Genomic DNA, 18,680 nt, shown 5'->3' with positions numbered 1-18,680 from the left:
TCTGCTGTGAGCATCCATGTCAAATTAAATGTTAGTGTAGCAACTCAAGTGTAGCCTTATAAAATCAAAGTAAAAACAAAGTACTAAATCTGAGGGGATTGTTTCAGTCCTTTTTCCAGAGTCCTAAACTTATTTAAGCAGAACACATCTAACCACCAAAGAAATATTGAAAACATATCATCCTTCTCTAAGAAAATGAAAGATAATATTGCATAGAAAGTTAAGCAAATACAGGAAACTCAGGATGCTATTGAATAATTATTTAAAAAAAAAAAAAAGCAGAGTACTTGGTTACAGGCATATAGTCTATGGTACCTGTGGGTTTTTCATTGTGATGGAAATATATTTATACACTGAGCCAAATACTCTATCTCCATGAAGATGTGTGTCTGAGTACTGAGAAAGTACCTGGGCTGTCAGGAGAAATTTCACTGGAAGCGTGGCTGGCTCTTCAGTTTCATACCTTCAGGAGACTCTGGTCTTCGTTCTGCCACCACACTGGTCACTAATCACACGAGGAAATGATAAAAATGTCAAGCATGTTGAGTCAGCAGTGGTTAGTTTTAGCTCAGCAGAGCCAGATACATTGTGCTCAAAGAAGTTTCCATTTAAATTTTCTTGGTCATCTCTAAAAGTAACAGCCTCTAACAGTTGTTTTCTATTTAATGTATTTTCCTTTAATTCTATTTAGATCAAAAACGGCTTTATGGAATTCTTTACATTTAAAAGTACTCTGCTTGTAAGAGTTGTCTATTCCTTGTGAGTGAGAAGTAAGGCATCTACGAGATGATAGAGGGGAAAGTAAGAAACGAAGGCGTCAGACTTGTTGGCTGTGAAGGCTGGGTGGTGATAAGTAGGGCACGAAACAGAACTGTGTGTTTTCCTTAAAACAGGTCACTGGCATAGTCTTTCAAATTTGCTTTAGGTATAGTGATTATCAGAGCTTTCTTCCTCCGTTTGAAGTGGAATCTGTAGCTTTTCTGTCAAAGGTCCTCTTTTCTTGCCTCATTTCACTGCATCTTAACAAAGCAAAATTATTCTCAGCTGTACATCATCTCAGAATTCTCATTTTTCTGCAGTCTCACATGATCTGATTTCTTTCCTATTACCTGCTGAAATTAATTTAATTATATGAGACACTGATGAGTTGCTTTACGTCTTGTGTTACTGCTCTGTTTTCAGTACATGTATTCACAAAGTGTGCAGCATTCCTGTGGGAATTCGAACCGAGGTAGCATTAGAAAGACACGTGACTGGATATGGCACTAGGGGGGGATGTTTGTATGTCAACAATATGCTGTGAAATTTGAAGAGCTCTGGGAGATTAGATGAATCCCTCCCAATTCGCTTTTTTTCCAGATATAGCAAAAAAGATGTCTTTTTGCCATACTATTTGAAACATCAAAATAGAACATTTTTTAGAGTACATTTTTTAAAGTGTCTTTATGTTAATATATCCTGAAGTTAACAAATCATCTAGCACATCATCATCAGAAAATTAACTGAAATTATCATTCAAACTTCATGCAACATTAAACATTTTGACTAACCCATATGTGTCACATCACATTTAGTCAAAGGAATAAAATCTGACGGTTATTTTTCTTCTTTAATGGCTAACTTCTGCGTAAAAATTTATCCACGCAAATGGCTACATTTTTATTTGTATTAAAACTCTAAAAGCCAGGTAAGTATATGGACAGACAGTCAATTTACGTATGTATGGTAAAATAGTCTTGATGCAAACATTTCCATAACTGGCAGCACCAAAAGCTTTAACATTCTCTGGACTCGGCAATAATATGATAGTTACAGAGAACTCAGTCGGGCAGAAGACCTTTTTTAAAAGATCACTGAAAAGGATGAGGAGCTCAGTAGCTTCTTTTCCTCCTTTTTTACTCATAAGGACTCCTTTCAGATCCTTGAGCATAGTGGCAGAGTCTGCGGGAGTGAAGCATTACCCACAGAAGCGGAAGGCCGAGTTACAGACCATTTAAACAAATCAGAAATGTGCATATTGATGGAATCAGATCAGATACATACAAGGTTATAAGGGAGCCAGCTGATGTCATAGCGAGGACTCTTTCTGTCATCTTCAAAAGCTCGTGCCTGTCAGGGAAAGATACTCATGACTGGCAAACATCACACCTGTCTTCAAGAATGTTGAGAAAGAGGATCCAGGGAATTGCAGGCCAGTCAGTATAACTTCAGCCGCTGTGACATTTTTTGAGCGGATCCTCCTGAAAGCCATCTTCAAGCACCTGAAGGACAAGAAGGTGATAGGGAACCGCCAGTATGGATTTACAAGGGCAAATCATGCCTGATCAACCCGATTACCTTTAGTGATGAGATGACTGCTCAGAGGGGAATCAGCACTGCTTAATGACTTTTTAATTATGTGGATGATGAGACACAATACACCTTCAAAAATTTCATGGATGACAGCAAAATGAGGGGAGTGGTTATAGGGAGTACATGCTGGAGGGCAGGGCTCCTATTTAGGGTGACCTTGACAGGCTGGAGAAATGAACTGGCAGAAACCTCATGAAGTTCAATAAAGGCAAGCGTAACGCTCTGTACCTGGGGTTGAAAAGCCCCCAAATCTGTACCAGCTGAGGGCCAACTGGTTTAGAAAGCTGGTTTATAGAGAAGGACGAAGGGGTGGCTGAGGACAAATTGAACCTGAGTCAATAGTGTCATGTTACTGTGAAGAAAGCCAAATGCCTACTGGTCTGTATTAGCAGAAGCACAGCTAGCAGGTGAAGAGAAGTGGTCGTTTCCTTCTGCTTGGCACTTGTGAGGCTGCATCTGGAATACTACGTCTTGTTTGGGGCTTCTCGGTAGAAGAAAGACATTGGGATAATGGAGAGAGTCCAGCAGACAGGCCGGTGGGATGACTAGGTGCTTCAGCACATGGCATACAAGGAGGGGCAGAGAGAACCGGGTGTGTTCAAGCCTAGGAAGAGGAGCCTTGTGGGAAATTGTGCTGTGGACTTTCAGCTATCTAAAGGGAAGATCCAGAGAAGAGAGAGCCAGACTCTTCTCAGAGATGTTCAGAAAAAGGTTGAAAGGCAACAGAAACAAATTGCAATATATTCCAGTCTAAGTTCCAATGAGATAATCGGTGGAAAAAAATCACAGTGATGGTGGTCAGATACTGAAACAGGTGCCCAGAGAGGCTGAGCAGTCTTCATCACTGGAGATACTCAAAACTCATCTGAACAAAGCTATGAACAACCTGCTCTAATTTGGCCTTGTTTTGGGCAGGAGATCAAATCGGATGACCTTCAGAGATCCCTCCAACCAAAATTACTAACTTTCTGTGGTAAGTGATTCTGTATTCTAGGCCAAACTCTACAATATTTGCGTGTGTTTGGTAAGAATCTGCTGCATAATACTGACCTTGAAAAACAGGATAAACAATAATGGTCCTGTTATTTTATAGCACTACAGCTGTAAGAAAATAAAGAAGTAAGAAAAATATGGTGGGGGTGTCCACTGCACTTTTATTTCTTGCAAATTTCTACTTGTGTTCTCAGTTTTTAAACAATTTTTAAAAGCCCCAAGAATTGCTGTTTCCTGGGATAATGCATTACTGTGATATGTGTCAGTGTGGTATTAATAGGCGTGTCCTTTCATAAATAATAATTTTACCCAGACATTTTTTTTTCAAGATTTCTAGTGTATACACGACACATGTAATGCCTGAGGACAACAATAGCTCCTCCTGCTTCTGTCTTCTCCACCCCTGTCCCCAAACGGAGATGCTCTCTGTTGTTACTAGAATCAGAGAAGATAAAACTGGAAATTATCTCTGTTTCCTGTGGTTTTTATATGCCCTCTGTAAGCTTCCCTTGCTGGCTGAGGGCTTAGATGGGACAGGGACCTTAGATCTGACAGCACTGGGGTTTTCCTTCTGTATCTGCAGTGACCAGGTATGTTGTTATGCCTTGTCATTTGGGTTGAAAGAACCATTTTCCATTTGCAGTATTCACATCCCTTTTTGTCACATCCTTTCTCTTGCTCAGGTTGTGGGCCAATAAAATGGAGCATCCTTGACTCCACGTCTTCTCAGCTGCCCTGTTGAGACAGAGCATTTTTCTGCTGTGAGATTTTCAGCTGGCTAGGAAGTTACTCCTCACGTGTTGAGTCTGCCCCTGTGACTAAATTGAAATGTTACCTTTTGTTCTTGTGTTACTTGTGAAGGTCAAGTTCCATTTTTTTGCTTGCACACAAGGTGACTTCGCTGCCTCAGATGAAGGCATTGGAACCCTTGTGCCTTTCAGTACTTTACTCATCAGTTGAGAGCATTTCTTACTACCTGGTCACTAGCTAATATTTTTCATCCTGATTCCTGTGAGACCAGCTTTCCTAACTGGCCTGTGCATCTTGTCTGCAAGTAATTTCTCATCTTTTGGATGAAAAATATGCTAGGTAGGCATAGAGATTTATTACAGTCATACAGTTTATAGATTCAATGCACGCTTCTATTGCTATCACTCAATTAATTTGAAATCACTCTTAATCACATTACTGTAAAGTGAAAATAAAATTTCTTACTCATAAAATCCCAAGTAGGCTATTACAGATATTGCAAGATAAAAACATGCTTAACATTCTTATGCTGAGATTAAATTAGTTAAGTTCTTTTTTTTCCCCTTTTCCTTTCTCTTCTATGGTTCTCTTCCATTTCACTGTCCTGAAGGGGTGGTGTAGTCAAATATTCCCTCCTTATGCATAACGTGTTCTTCATTTGTGAGCAATAGAATATTCCTTTCATGCTGGAATATGTCAGCTTTTCTAGCCAGTCATCTTCTTGAAGTATCCCAGGTAGTTCAGACAGATTTAATCACATGCTCAGAAACGTACTTCATTTCCTTCTTATCCAGCAGATAGGCTGTTCTTCCTCATTAAAAGAAATGTTTTTTCACTTCCTTGGAGAACAAAATATTTCCAGTTGTCACTTTCTTTCATGACTGACTAATTAACTCCTAGCTCTAAGAGGCAAAGTGCCACGTATCCTTTTAGTGACTCAGTATACTCAGTTCAAAGTAAAGTGGTTTTGGAACATTATTATGTATCTATTTACAATACTTAATAGGTTTGATAGAAATTGGGGCCAAGCATGGTTGGAGTGATTCAGTTCCAGCATCCTTCTTTCAAGTATTCTGGAATTAACTTGATCATGATTTCCCGAGGTCCCTTCCAACCCTTGCGATTCTGTGATTCTGTGTGATTACAAATAACCTGTCTTCTTTTAAAAAAAAACAAGATTGAAAAAGAATTAGAAATCTGAGTTGCAAAATACTCTCTGTAGATAGACCAGAAGAGCCCCATTTGGTCCTAGAAATTACAGCTGCCAACAACTGGCAGTTGCCAAGCCTTGACAAAGGAGCCCCAAAGGGGCCAATCCAACAGAAAATAGAGGCTGCTTTCCTACTAGTTCTTACTCTCCTATGTTGTTCAGCTTCCTCCTAGCATGTAAACCTCTGACTTCTTAATGCCATGAGTTTACTGTAGCTCTCTAGATGGTGGCTCTAAAAAGCATATGTTGTCTTCCTTAGCTTTCAGCATCAGTCCAACTTTTAGCTCTATCAGTCCCACTGGCACTAATAGCACTGACCAGATTGTTTCTGTTCTGAATCCTCAGGTGATTGTACCAAATGAATGGCAGCATTAATGTTGTTAACTTATAACCAACTACTAGATAGATACACACATTCACTTCAATTTTCAGTGTGTAATTTTTTACTTTGCCTAGATAATACCAGCAGAATATGTTAGCAACATCACAGACTCCTGAATAAACAGTGTAGAAATAGATTCTTTTTTTTTTCATTATTACTAGCTCCTTCTACAATATTTGACATGTCAACATATTTTAAAGGATTGATGCCTCATTAATCAACATAAGGTGTCTTTTCTTTTAGCATTGTTTGCTTGCTCCCTGTTCTCTTGCACCTTGCACAGAAATCTTTTTTTCTTTTTCATCCTTTACTTTTAGGCCATCCTGTATAAAAAAAGCCACAAACAAAAAAAAAAAAACCAAAAAACTGGGAGAGAGCATTAAATGAAGTTCCTAGTAAAAACGTAATTAGGCTACTGCAAAATGGCACTTCACACTGCAAAAGTGGCCACTGACCTGGAATGTGAAAAAAAATGGATTTTCCTGGTGTCTTTGGAGTACAATGTTTATGTAATAATTGCAACATTTTATGTAATTTCTTCTTAAAGGAGATATTTCATGATCATATCTCCCAATCAAAGGGACTGTTCCTTACATTATAAGTAATAGGCACAGTTTTTGTTGAGACCATGCAGTGGAATTATATAAAGGTTATTGGTGAGATGCAAATAACTGTTGGTTTTTATTCCTTAGTTTGCGACATGCCTTCTTCCCTTTCTTGTATCTCTTGCTTTCAGCATAGTTTTCACATTTTAATATGGAATATGTAGATGTCTTTGCTCAAAGTGATGGGGCATGGCACACAGTTTTTGACAGTTGTTTCCTTTGGCTGCTTATTTCCATGTTCTTTTTGAGTGTGCTTGGATCACATGAACAAATGACAGCTGAAATGCAGCTGAAGGAGTCTGCTTTGTATTTTTAAACGCTTACAACTTCAAACATTATTGTAACTCTGACAAAATTCTTATAGCTAACCCCAACTGGCAATTGAGCACCATCCAGCCTTTTGCTCACTGACCGTGGTGGGATGGGGGAGAGAATCAGAAGGGTAAAAGTGAGAAAACTTGTGGGTTGGGATAAAGGCAGTTTAATAGGTAAAGCAAAAGCCGCACACGCAAGCAAAGCAAACCAAGGAATTCATTCACTCCTTCCCATGGGCAGGCAGGTGCTCAGGAGTCGCCAGGAAAGCAGGGCTCCATCACGCGTAATGGTGACTTGGGAAGAACAAACGCCATCACTCTGAACATCACCCCCTGCCTTCTTCCCCCAGCTTTATGTGCTGAGCACGACGTCGTATGGTATGGAATAGCCCTTGGGTCAGTTGGGGTCAGCTGTTGTGGCTGTGCCCCCTCCCAAATTCCTCACTGGTGGGGTGGGGTGAGAAGCAGAAAAGGCCTTGGCTCTGTGTAAGCCCTGCTCAGCTGGAACTAAACCATCCCTGTGTTATCAATGCTGTTTTCAGCACGAATCCAAAACAGCCCCGTACAAGCTACTATGAAGAAAAGTAACTCTATCCCAGCCAAAAGCAGCACATATGAACAGAAGCCAAACAAAATATCATTTTAAAGTATTACTGTGTTGGTTAATGTTAAATAGAATGGGTAATTACCTGCTATTCCCAACTTACTCTAATTTGCTCCTAAATTATTTGTGAGGCTTCTGATAGCATCGTCTCTTTTGGTTAAATTTGCCGTCCTTACTTCTACAGGTACATCACACTCTTGTTGAATGCATTAAATTAAATTTAAACCCTAGCAGTGTAGGTTTCTTGATGTTCTTGTGCCCTTGTCCAGAAAGGACCCTTGGGTATCAGTGCTGCATAACCTATAAAACTACAACAGTTTATGCCACTTGCTGGTCTCGGTAGCGTTGTCTTGTGCATAGTTCTCCAAAGCTTAAGGCTTTATGCCTCGAGTCAGTTGGATGTTTTGCCAGTGCACGTGGCTCTCTCTTAATTTTCTTCCTTGTGAAAGAAGAAGTTAAAAGATTTTAAAGATTTTCTTTTTAAAGATACTATTGCTCTGAAGATTCAGGAAGAGTGAGTGGGTTGTGCATGAAGATCTGGAAGGCCAGCTCTGAGGAAAGCTGCAGTTTACCATGGAAGAGCACGTCAGGGGTACATGCTTGGCAGATCAGCTTGCTTTTTTCTCTCCTTCAGAGGGACTGAAACAGTTTCAGGAGCACATACTACTTGCTGGTACTTTTCCATTACAGATGTAATCTTCCCCAGATCCATTTTTATCTTTTTATCTTTTTTTTTTAATGGATAGAAATACATCTTATGAATTTGCAAATATCTCCAAGGAAAATCTACTCTTGAGCCAAACTGAGTCTGATTAAAGCAACATGGCTTTTTAATTTTTTTATTTAGTTTAAAGGGTCTGCTACATTCTTCCTTACACAAGCAGAAAGCAATCAACAGCAAAAAAACCACCAAAACCTTTAAAGGAATTTCAGTTGATATCTTGAAAATTCCAAGAACGAAGGAGTGTGTTTTCTTCTGCATCTTTGAATAGTGGAGGATGATTTTTCAATTATAGGTAAAAAAATTTTATTTTGAAGTAGAAAGAGACTGGAACTCTCCTCTTGTCTTTCTGTATCATGTTTTGACCATAGCCTCAGTAACTCTTTGTTGTATTTTCAACACTGCTTATATCTCTCAACCTGCAATGTATGTCTTCATATAAAAAGACAAACAATTTATAGAAAATATATAAGATGCCTGTTAGGATTCTTGACAGCAAAGGCTGCTATTTGTTAGTCTTTCCTAATGATTGTGAGTGTTCCCCAATTACTTGGAAGATTAATTTGTTGAAGGGAGGCAGAAAATCTCAGTGACAGGCTACATCAAGGCAGTTGCCCTGGTAAGGGGATCAGCTCAATTAAAATCTTAATTTTGCCTCATTTGTCTCAAGGTCACCAAATAAAAAGTAGTTCAATGGAGTAGTATAATTGTCTAGATAACGAATTTATCTTCCTCAGTGGCTACTCTGAACTAGAGATAATTTAATTAACGAACTTTGTGATCATTGAGGATATCAGTGAGAGTATATTTCAGATGTCTGAAGCATGAAGCATCTTGTCACCAGATTTTTTTTGTTTGTTTTCTGTGTTCCTTCAGAATATATTAAAAAAAAATGTGTTTATTCAAAACAGTCATGGATATACAAATCCACTTACTGTGAAATGGGTAGAAATCCCTCCTCAACTGCGTAAGCCGGTAACCTTGTCCATGCCCATTACCAAGGCTATTACAGAAACCTCAGATGAAGAGATACGCAGAAATGTTGCTTGCAACACTCACAGCGTTCTCCAGAAACCCAGTGGCATTCACTCAACTTGCAAAGTATTCCTAACTGTTTCCTGGAGTCCTACAGCTGACAGACCAAGAAGGCAATACTACAGCTATAGCAGAGGAGGAGGGACTAAGCCATCTGCACTATTTAGATACACTGTTCAGCCCTGTATGAGGTATATTTATTACAAATAATGCTGCTGTTCTCCCATTTTCCAGGCAGTCAAAAGCCTGTAACAAATCATCTCAGTAGGCACTCTTCATATTAACCTGATGTGAGCTGTCAAAGCCAGTGCTACAGAATGTATTTCAAAAGAGGAGATAGCTCTTAATAAATCTGTTTGCTAAGCACCAAAAAGAAATATGCCGAACATGCCATTCGGAGAGGCGTTGCAGTCTGCATTCGTTACCAGAAATTGGTCTCACCCAGTGGATACCAAAATAGAGCTGTACGTTTCCCATCTCAGATTCTCATGATAATGAAGATGCTGTAGCAAGGTACAGTTTGATGAGCGTGATAACATGGCTTTTCAATCAGCCCCATCCTTTTGTATACTTTTCCCAGTATAGTCTCTGTGAATGGCCAACTTTGGATCAGATTTGCTACAGCTTCTTTCTAGCTAACAGGGCAAACACTTTTCCATTCACATCTATAGAGAGAATCTGTTTGAAAGGTTATTCTTGAAAACTATTTTGATTTTAAGGAGATAAGCTAAATTAATGTAAGATTTTTACTTGGGTGTCTCAGCAACATAAAATCATCAGGCTTTTAGCCCTGAAATGGATTGGTTTATGTTTTTTCAGAATGGTCCTGTGAGTACCACTGTCCTCACATCTTTTTTGTAGAGCAAGATTTAGAATATTCTCATGCATGTTTTTGCTTTTATATCAGAAATCCTCCTCCACTAAGTTGGTACATTTGTGGTGCTTCCTTTCTTGTCCTTGGCAACTGCTTGGTTTAATACCTTTTGCTGAAGACTAGATTTTCAGTAGTTGTCAGCTTGAAGGCGTACGAGGTATCTTGATTCTTTAACATGCACTGTTTCAAAATGACAGGATAATATTCAACTGTTATGCCAAATTTCTGCAAATTTTTAGAAGAGGATTTTCCTCTCTTGATGGCTTGTTCAGTTATGCTGTAAGGCAAATATAAGCTGCTCTAGCATAGTTCTTAAATGCTTTGCTTTTAAAATTTTGTTCTACTTGCATTAGTTTTTTGGTTTGTTTCAATGGCTGATTTTTACATTTGATTTTTCTTTTAATTATTGGTTGTACCAGGTATTATTTTAGAAGGAATGAAAAGATTGCATACCCATATGAAAGAAAACAACTGCTGCGTTCTGATTTGTTTTCTTTTCTGGCTAGTGGGACTGCAGTCAAGAGAGACATGTGTGATCTTAGATCACAAAAATACCCTCTGAAACCTCAATAAAATGCCATTCATAAGGAAGATTTTATTGCTGTTTAGAAAATACTTTTTTCAGCCAAATGGTGCGGGTCTCTTGAGCAGAGCGTGGCTGGCTGTGTGTGATCTGTTCACAGGGTGGTTGGCTTCTGCGCTGGAGTTAAAGGTAAAAGGAACAGCACCTTTGGGACTTCTTCCCACACTGTTAAGGCCAAATTCAACTAACCCAGCATGTTGCAGGGAGAAGGAATCCACACTGAGGCCCCATCAGCCATTTTATAAATGTCGTTTTTGGCTTTGCATCTGTTTGCTCAATTAACAAAAGGAGAAGAAAAAAACGCAACAGAACAAACTTATTTGTTGAACTACTGAATGCTTTTATGACGGTCCTTAAAGCATTAGTATTTTTCTTAATAAAGGAACACCCATATCGTTATCTTACAGATTTATTTCAGAGTTCACCTTGAGTTTGTATTTTAATGCTTTTAGGTTCAATAAAAACTAAAAGTTGCAAGATTTTAAGGTTAAAGGTTTCTTTCCTAGTTCAATTGCCATCAGCTTTCAAAAATAATTGCAGAACTTGACATATAATGAATTTGATATTTAATCTCTGAAGCCTGATTTTAAATTTGACATCAATTATGAAATTCTGGTAATAATGTATTCATTATTTTCATCACAAAACTTGTTTCCTAGTAAATAGATGCTGAGAATTTGAAGAGTTGGGAAGCTGCTCATTAGTATTATTAGGGTTTTTTAGCTGCATGCTAGTGGGGCAAATAGGTGTGGTGGATTACATCTACAAAACTGGAATTATAGTTTAGTGAAAACATGAGGTGCTATAGATGTTTACCTGAAGTTTTTACAGTGTCTTGGTTTTAGTATGTTCTATCTGGCCCTGTCTGAAAGCGAACTTTTGGGTTGCTTACCTTGATACGGACTTGTTGCACTAAAATGAAGACACTTCTGTTAGTCTCTGCTGTTAATCCCTCAATTTCAGCCGGTTGGTTAAGGCACCTTTTTCTTTTCTTCCAACTTTGTTGAGATTACCGACAACAGCATTTGACTTCACCGCTGTTTGTGTGCAATTGGGGTAGTGCCTCATGACTGGAGAGTAGCCCAGTTTATTCTGGTGTTGTTCAATCAAGGCATTGAGGGAAAAAATAAGCCTATTTTCCCTGAAATAGATTAGTTTGACAGTGCTTAGAGCATGCATTTGAGGCATGCTTCTCATTCTTAGTTAGGTTTCTCTTTTTGTTAATGTATTTATTATGAACCTTTCTCTAAGTTCACTGACTGTTGATGCTGCATCGTTTCACTCTATCACAAGGAAAATTGTTTCCATAGATGTGTGTTCCCTACTGATCGCTGAGAAATCACATTTCACAGGGGAAGCACCTGTAGCATTCAGATTTAGTCTGTCTGGTTTTGATTATATTTCTTGGTCTTCTGCTAGAACGAATCAGAGAGATTAATGCGAGAAGAGAAAAACTTTTTAAAAAAATTGTATTAACATACAATTACACATTGTTTGGCCAAATGGGGGAGGTTGTTGAGTTCAACAGTTGACACATTTTACCTCAGAGAAGCCTTGACCCAAGTTTGAAGGCCTTTAGTCACTCCTAAAGAAATTATCTTTAAAGGTAGTACATTAGTGCATTTATCTGTAGTGCAGGCTGATAGCTGCTTCTGGTTACAACTTGCTAGTATCCTGTCATGAAATGTGCTATGTAACATTAATAACTTGTGCCACCTCGCTACTTGAAATATGTTATCTATAAACTTTATGTATTGCTAACAGGTCAGGTGATGGGGTTTCTGTGAGGTGTTTCTAAATGATAGGAGGATTTAGGTTACATTTTTCTATTATATTGATTTTCTAGCTTCATATGCCATGTGCTCCTCTTTCCTGTATCTTCCCATCAGCTGTTTCTGGAAGAAAATGTTGTTTTAGCTAAAGCGAGAGATGTGCTGGCTAATGTGCTGAATGGATCAGGAACTGATAGCACGCAGATAATTCTTAACACTGAGGAAAGCCAGCGTAGAGTTGAGATCTGCTTCTAGTCTTTGGCTTCCACACCTCTTGATTCAGACGCTGTTAGGCTCCTGTTCCTTAAATTTGGGGCAAGCTGGTTTCCCATAGACTTTCTAGTCTTCATCCCTTGCCCCCTCCAGTGCTGATCTGAACACGCACTTTGTTTTTAAAAATCAAAATTTCCTTGCTTCAGGAAATGAAGCCCACCCTCCCCATCTCTTAAAGCCACTGTGGGACTTCTTGACTCACATACAGCAGAGCAGTTAAATTTTCAGGGTCTGTTAATATTTTCATTGGCATATGTTACCTCATCATATAAATGACACAGAACAGCAAGGAACAGTGTAACAAAATGATGAGAGGTTGTGGGAGGGAAGGCTCAGAAGAGCAGAAGAGGTAACTGAGTGCTGGAGTTTGCCAGCTGCGCATCCGAACAAGAGCAACTCATGGAAAGTATGTTGATTAGTCTTTTAGCTTGGATGCAATGTGCAATGGAGGCAATGATATTAAACCAAGCTGTTTGAAAAGCATAATTAAATTATTGTTTCTTTTACTTGGTAATTTAATACATCATTTTTTGACCTTAGTATAACTTTGAAGAACAGTGACAAGCTACTTAAGAAGCTAGGATTGCTAGGTACAGCCCAACAAAGCAAAGGAAGAGGCCGAGATAATGCTTACTGTTCTAAAAAAAAATAAATGCAGCCGTACTAAATTCCATGTAGATCTTCAGCAGTGTGTAACTCCCCTGATCCTAATTTTTCAATGCATAAGATAGGGAACTTTGTTCAGTCTTTGGCAACTTTCCTTTGACTGTCAATCAGGCACCCAGTTGTGGTGATGGGACTGTGTGATGTGGTCAGTCCTGTTTCCTTCATCACTTACTTAGCTTCCTTTCATCACTTTCTTTTTCTTGAGGTTAAGCAATTAGGCTTTCCAAATGCTGCCATTATTCTCTGTGGTTTGATGATCAGCCACTGGTAAGGTGAAGTGAGTTTTGAACAACTAAAAGCCAAAGCAAAACTTTTCAGAACAGGGATTTTTCTTATTTTCAAAACAAAGTAGCATTTTTGGGAAGAGTTTCTCCTTGGCTTCCTTCTGTTACACTTCCCAGAATGTAAATGTTTTTCTTTGTATACCAAAACTACAAAAAAAAAAACCAACCCAAAACCCAACAACTCAGCTATGTCACTGTGTTTATGATCTTCTAAATTTGTAAGTTAAGGTTAAGGACATGGCCAGCTAAAATATTTGGTGGGGCAGACCTTAAAAAGAAAGAAGTGATGAAGTAAATGGTGGGGGTAATGTAGTACGTTGGACACTTTCCTGTGAGTTTTAAATCAGTCCAACTCAGATCATTAGCATCCCGTTGTGTTGATGTTGATTTCTTTTCAGTTAAAAATTTCCTTTTTTCTCACCTACCTAATCATTACTGAACAAGACTCCTAACAAAGGACTGGACAACTTAGCTGGTTGTTTCCTACCTTCCAGCATCTCCTTCCAGAATTTTTTCCCATTACAGTGTGTTTTGCGCTCTGACCTAAATTGCTGTAGTATTACAGTCTTTCAGATAGCTGCTCCATTTCGTTCCACAAGTGAATAAATGTACTCCTCTGTGTCTCTTAGGACTACAAAGTGCTTAGAGGTCTTATGCAATGATATCAGCTTCCTCCAGGGGGGCAGTGGAGGAGGAGGTGCTGATCTACTCGCTGGTCACCAGTGATAGGACATGAGGAAACAGAATGAAGCTGTGTCAGGGGAAGTTCAGGTTGGACATTAGGAAAAGGTTCTTCACTGGAAGGGTGGTGGGTCACTGGAACAGGCTTCCCAAGGAAGTGGTCATGGCACCAAGCCCATCAGAGTTCAAGGAGCATCTGGATGTCGCTCTTAGTCATATGGTTTAGTTTTAGGTAGTCCTGCAAGGAGCAGGGAGTTGGACTTGATGATCCTTATGGGTCCCTTCCAGCTTGAGATATTCTATGATTCTATATTATACATTGTAGAATCTAATGTTTCATAATACAAGGCACATTGGCAATTTTAAACTAAATAATCTATTACTTCATTACATACAGTTTTCTTTGCAGGTTTTTTCACTAAAGTTGACTATTGCATCAGTTTAACTTATGTTGGGGAGCGAAGTGTGTTTTAAAGCAAATGAAGTCCATCTGTCCATCAGGATTAGTAGCTGCAGCAACAGTGGACTGTCCTGTGGGTGGTGGTAATGCTACGTCAATGAAGGCTCGAGCTAAACAATCTTTCTGACATGGCTGACTGGCACATAGAAATATTTTCTGAGTACCTAAGCCAGATGAATGAGGCAGGCTGTTTCTATAGCTGTGCACAAGATCTGGATATTTTTTCCTAGTGCGTGTATTCATCAGGGAATATAGTATGTGTGTATCCATTTTATCTTGAAGGTAAGCTTCTGTGGCTGTTCAAATGCATTGTAAATGTATTCTTATAAAAACACCGTTGTGTGTTAGGCACATAACTGTGAAGGAAAAATATATTAAAATATAATTATAAATTCAAATTAACTTATGCACATTTTCAGTTAACATTTTGTCACCTTTTATTTTACAAGAAGAACATCTGACATTATGCCAGAAAATATAACCAGATGAGAATAATAGCTTACGTTACATTAACATGTAGCATGAAAATCCATATGAGGAAAGAATTAACAGCTATATATGCTGATGGATAATGAGATTAGTATTGAAATGCAAAAAATATTCACATTGGTAGAGAAAAATTTAATTTCATAAAATCCTTAATAAATAACAGGGCCTATAAAGCAATTAATCTTATTACGGAGGAAAACTCTTCCAAAGGACTCTCAGGCCACAAAGTGACTTTACACTTTTCAGGAATGCTTGATGGTCCACTGGTTATATTAATCTTCCTGTTTTAAAATTATTTTAAAATGTGAAATCTTCTAATTTGAAAGTTTTTATAGTTTGTTGCGATTATTTTAATTTATTCTCCATGGTGTTCAGCTGTACCTCATCACTGGAAATTCAAGAATTTCACAGAGAAGTGGAAAGGTGTGGCTTTTTTTAAGTGATGCAGCTTTGTTTCATTAAAAAAAGGATAAGTCATTAAATTATTTTCAGTGTCCAGATTGAGAAATCTTACTTTTTTTTCAGCAGGCTTATGGTTTAAATTGGGCACCCAAAATCAAAGGATGTGAAATGATTAATTCTGAAAACCTTGGCCTGTCTTTAGCTGAAAGACTTTGGATTTTATTTTTTTTAAATCAGAAACCTGATTTTGATTTTACGTCCTTTTCTTTAGTATATGCCATTGTAGCAGTAGTTGGCATGACATATTGTGAAATGGAGAAAGATTCTAAGCAATGGAAAAAATTTTCACTTTTGAGTGCTAAATTTTTTAGGAGCCGTACCTCAAAAAAAGTAATTATCTGAAAATTGCAAAACAAATTGTTATTTCCAAATTGAGTGGAATTCTTCAATGTAATTCAACATAATAAACATTCTCATTAGATTTTTCTTCATTTGTATGTGACTAGAACATTTTTTTATTATTTGATTTGAAGGTGACTCTGAGAATAAACGTCTTCTGAGATGAGGTAGTTTTGCCTTTGTTAGTTTTGTTATTGTTTCTGTTGGTTCCAGTGATATCCTTCTTTAAAGCTTTATTTTCCAATTTTTATTACAATCACCAGCATTCTTTCTCCCTCTGTAGTCCCATTTAAAAGAGATGTTTCAGTAGGAAGATCTACTTAGAGTAATATTTAATGATGTTCTGTATTTGTCAGAAATTCACGTGCTCTTTATTTTATGATGAGAATTCCACATGTACATTGCAAATTGGTGTTTACTCAGTTGCTGTACATGCTAACACTAATGCTTTCTAGAAAACACTCATAAATCTCTAAGCTGTTGCCATAATTGTAATTAATCAATTCTCTTTTTACTATCTTTAATCTTGTGCAGTTTTTTCAGTTTTAATGAAAATACTCTTACAGGTGAAGGATTTCTTTAAAACCTTACTATCCCTTTGTCAGGGTTATGTGCTATATATATGTGTAATTGCATTCAAAAGAGTTAAAAGAACGTTACGTTTACAAAATTAAGCGCTCAAACTGAGGGATTTCCAGATCTTTGTTTCTTTCTGCAGTCCTAGTTAGCTTCCTTGTGCACATATATTATGACAAATCTTTATTTTCCTCTTGACTATCTCCTCATAGAATGGACCAGCTGCACTGTGCTCGCTTAAGATGCATACTTTCCATATTTTATTTTATTGTTCCAGTTCAGTATGGGATCCAGTTCTGCACTTTGTTCAGTGGTGGTGTGAAGACGAAATTGTTCTATAACAATCATCAGTAGTATTTCAGTGTTCAAAATAGTAACAGAACTGTCTTCTTGAGCAGTGATTTGGGTGATTCCTATTAATCAAGCTTTTGATGTCCGTTCATCTTAAAAATATGTGTGTGTATTTTTAAATATTCTATTATTTTTGTTTATATATATAAAAAAAATGATTCTCTGATGTTAGCTTTGAAGACTGAAAGTTAGCTGACAGAAGAAAGAGGATTCTTTACAGAATCACAGTATGAATTCTTTATGGTTTCATAGAACTTTCATGTTCCAAATGTTCAGGGGCTCTGGGCTTGTATATGCTAAACCTTTTACATAATTATCTGCATGAAGTATTGTAAAAATGAGAATTATCATATGGTACCATGGGCATTGAGATGAGATGTATTTTCATGAATCAAATGACTGCAAGCCTTACAGATTTATAGATTTCAAGTTTCACGTGACCTTCTCCCTTTATATAGTTAAAAAGTTGGGGAAATTTTAGGTAATGCCACAGATACCTGTATCATTTGGAAGGTTTATTGCTCAACTTTTGTTGCTTTTTGGCATCAAAGGTACAGTGATAGTTGTATCCTACACACGAATTCAAGTTTCCAAACAGTATGACGGCTATGAGGATTGACCTGAGTATTACAAGCACTAGGTAATTTCAAGATTTCCATCTTTTAAACTGCTTTAGGGAAGCTTCAGTTTGTCTTGGAATATCTCCTTAATATGTTAGAAAGACATTAATTTTGGTTCAGACATGAGAAGGTGGATGTCAATAGTATGTATCCTTATAATTACTCATTTCTTTGAAATACATATTTTGTTTGAAGACATTCTGGACCACGCAGGAGTTGATCTACTTCAGACGTGTTTTGATGAGGGTTGTGGCTTTATTAGTATTGTTTCTCTTATCTAACCAGTAGATTACAGTAACAGACCAGTTCCCCAATAAGTGAATCTGGGCTTGCAAGTTTATAAAAAATAATTAATTCCCCTAATTTTAATTTAGAAGTCGAATAAGAATTCTCATGTGGCATTGAATGTGTTGGGCTTACATATTTTAATTTTCTGCATTAACTTAGCTGTACTTTCTATGTTTGTTTTATTGGACAGATAGAACCGTGTATTGTATAAGCTGAGTTGGTGCCAATGTAATATTTCCAATAAGTTGTTTAATCACTGAACAAGTCTGCTTTTAAACTGGGCAATGAGCCCATTGCCAGTGTGCAGCACTGGGTTAGAACAACTTAACAATTATACTGGTTGTGTTTAAAAAGCGTCCTGACTCAAATCAGCTGTAACTGTTGGACAAGGTAGTTAAGTATGCCAATAATTTTTCAACATCATCAGAAAAAGGACTTTCCTTTTTTTCTTCGTCTCTGGAGGCCATCAGCACTTTTTCACACTAATAGAAGTTTGTTTAGCACCAAGGAAAAATTGCTGTCTTTGCAATTTTCCCAGCTCCAGTTGGCTTACATTGCAAAAAGCTCAGTGTTGAACCTACATTTTCTTTTTTCGAAGAACTCAAAGCACTGACTACCCATATGCCACAGAATTTGAACATATATATCACCAAGAGATATGTTCTTGATCATACTTCTGTTGTGAGTTCTGAAGAAAATATTAAAGCGATCAGAGTTGTTTGTGATCTGTTCTAAAAGTATTTCTGAAATACAGAAGAAACATTCTTCCCTCTCTGTGTGGATAACATACCAGATAGGAAGCTAGTATATCATTCTGCTTTCTAAACAGTAAATTAAAGAGCCGTCTCTACTACTTGCATGATGTTTGGGGGAAATCTTACGACTGAAGAATCTGTCTTTTATTCCAAAATCCAAACTCCAGATATAATTATGGAAAAAGGGCTGAGGAAGCAAAGCTAGCCTGTTTTGTTTTGATTGGACTAAAAGTTTAGACTT

At 37.7% G+C, this 18,680-nt stretch overlaps 1 protein-coding gene across 2 annotated transcripts in view; it reads left to right on the top strand.

Moving 5' to 3' along the window:
* The window catches only part of ERC1 (ELKS/RAB6-interacting/CAST family member 1), a 291,295-nt gene that overhangs the window by 135,845 nt on the left and 136,770 nt on the right, over nucleotides 1-18,680 (top strand). The window lies entirely within an intron of this gene.

This window comes from Egretta garzetta, unplaced genomic scaffold, assembly GCF_000687185.1.
Source record: "Egretta garzetta isolate BGI_Z169 unplaced genomic scaffold, ASM68718v1 scaffold511, whole genome shotgun sequence".
NCBI classification, from domain to species: domain Eukaryota; kingdom Metazoa; phylum Chordata; class Aves; order Pelecaniformes; family Ardeidae; genus Egretta; species Egretta garzetta.
The sequence above is the reverse complement of the archived record's forward strand: the minus strand, read 5'-3'. Positions and strand labels throughout refer to the sequence as shown.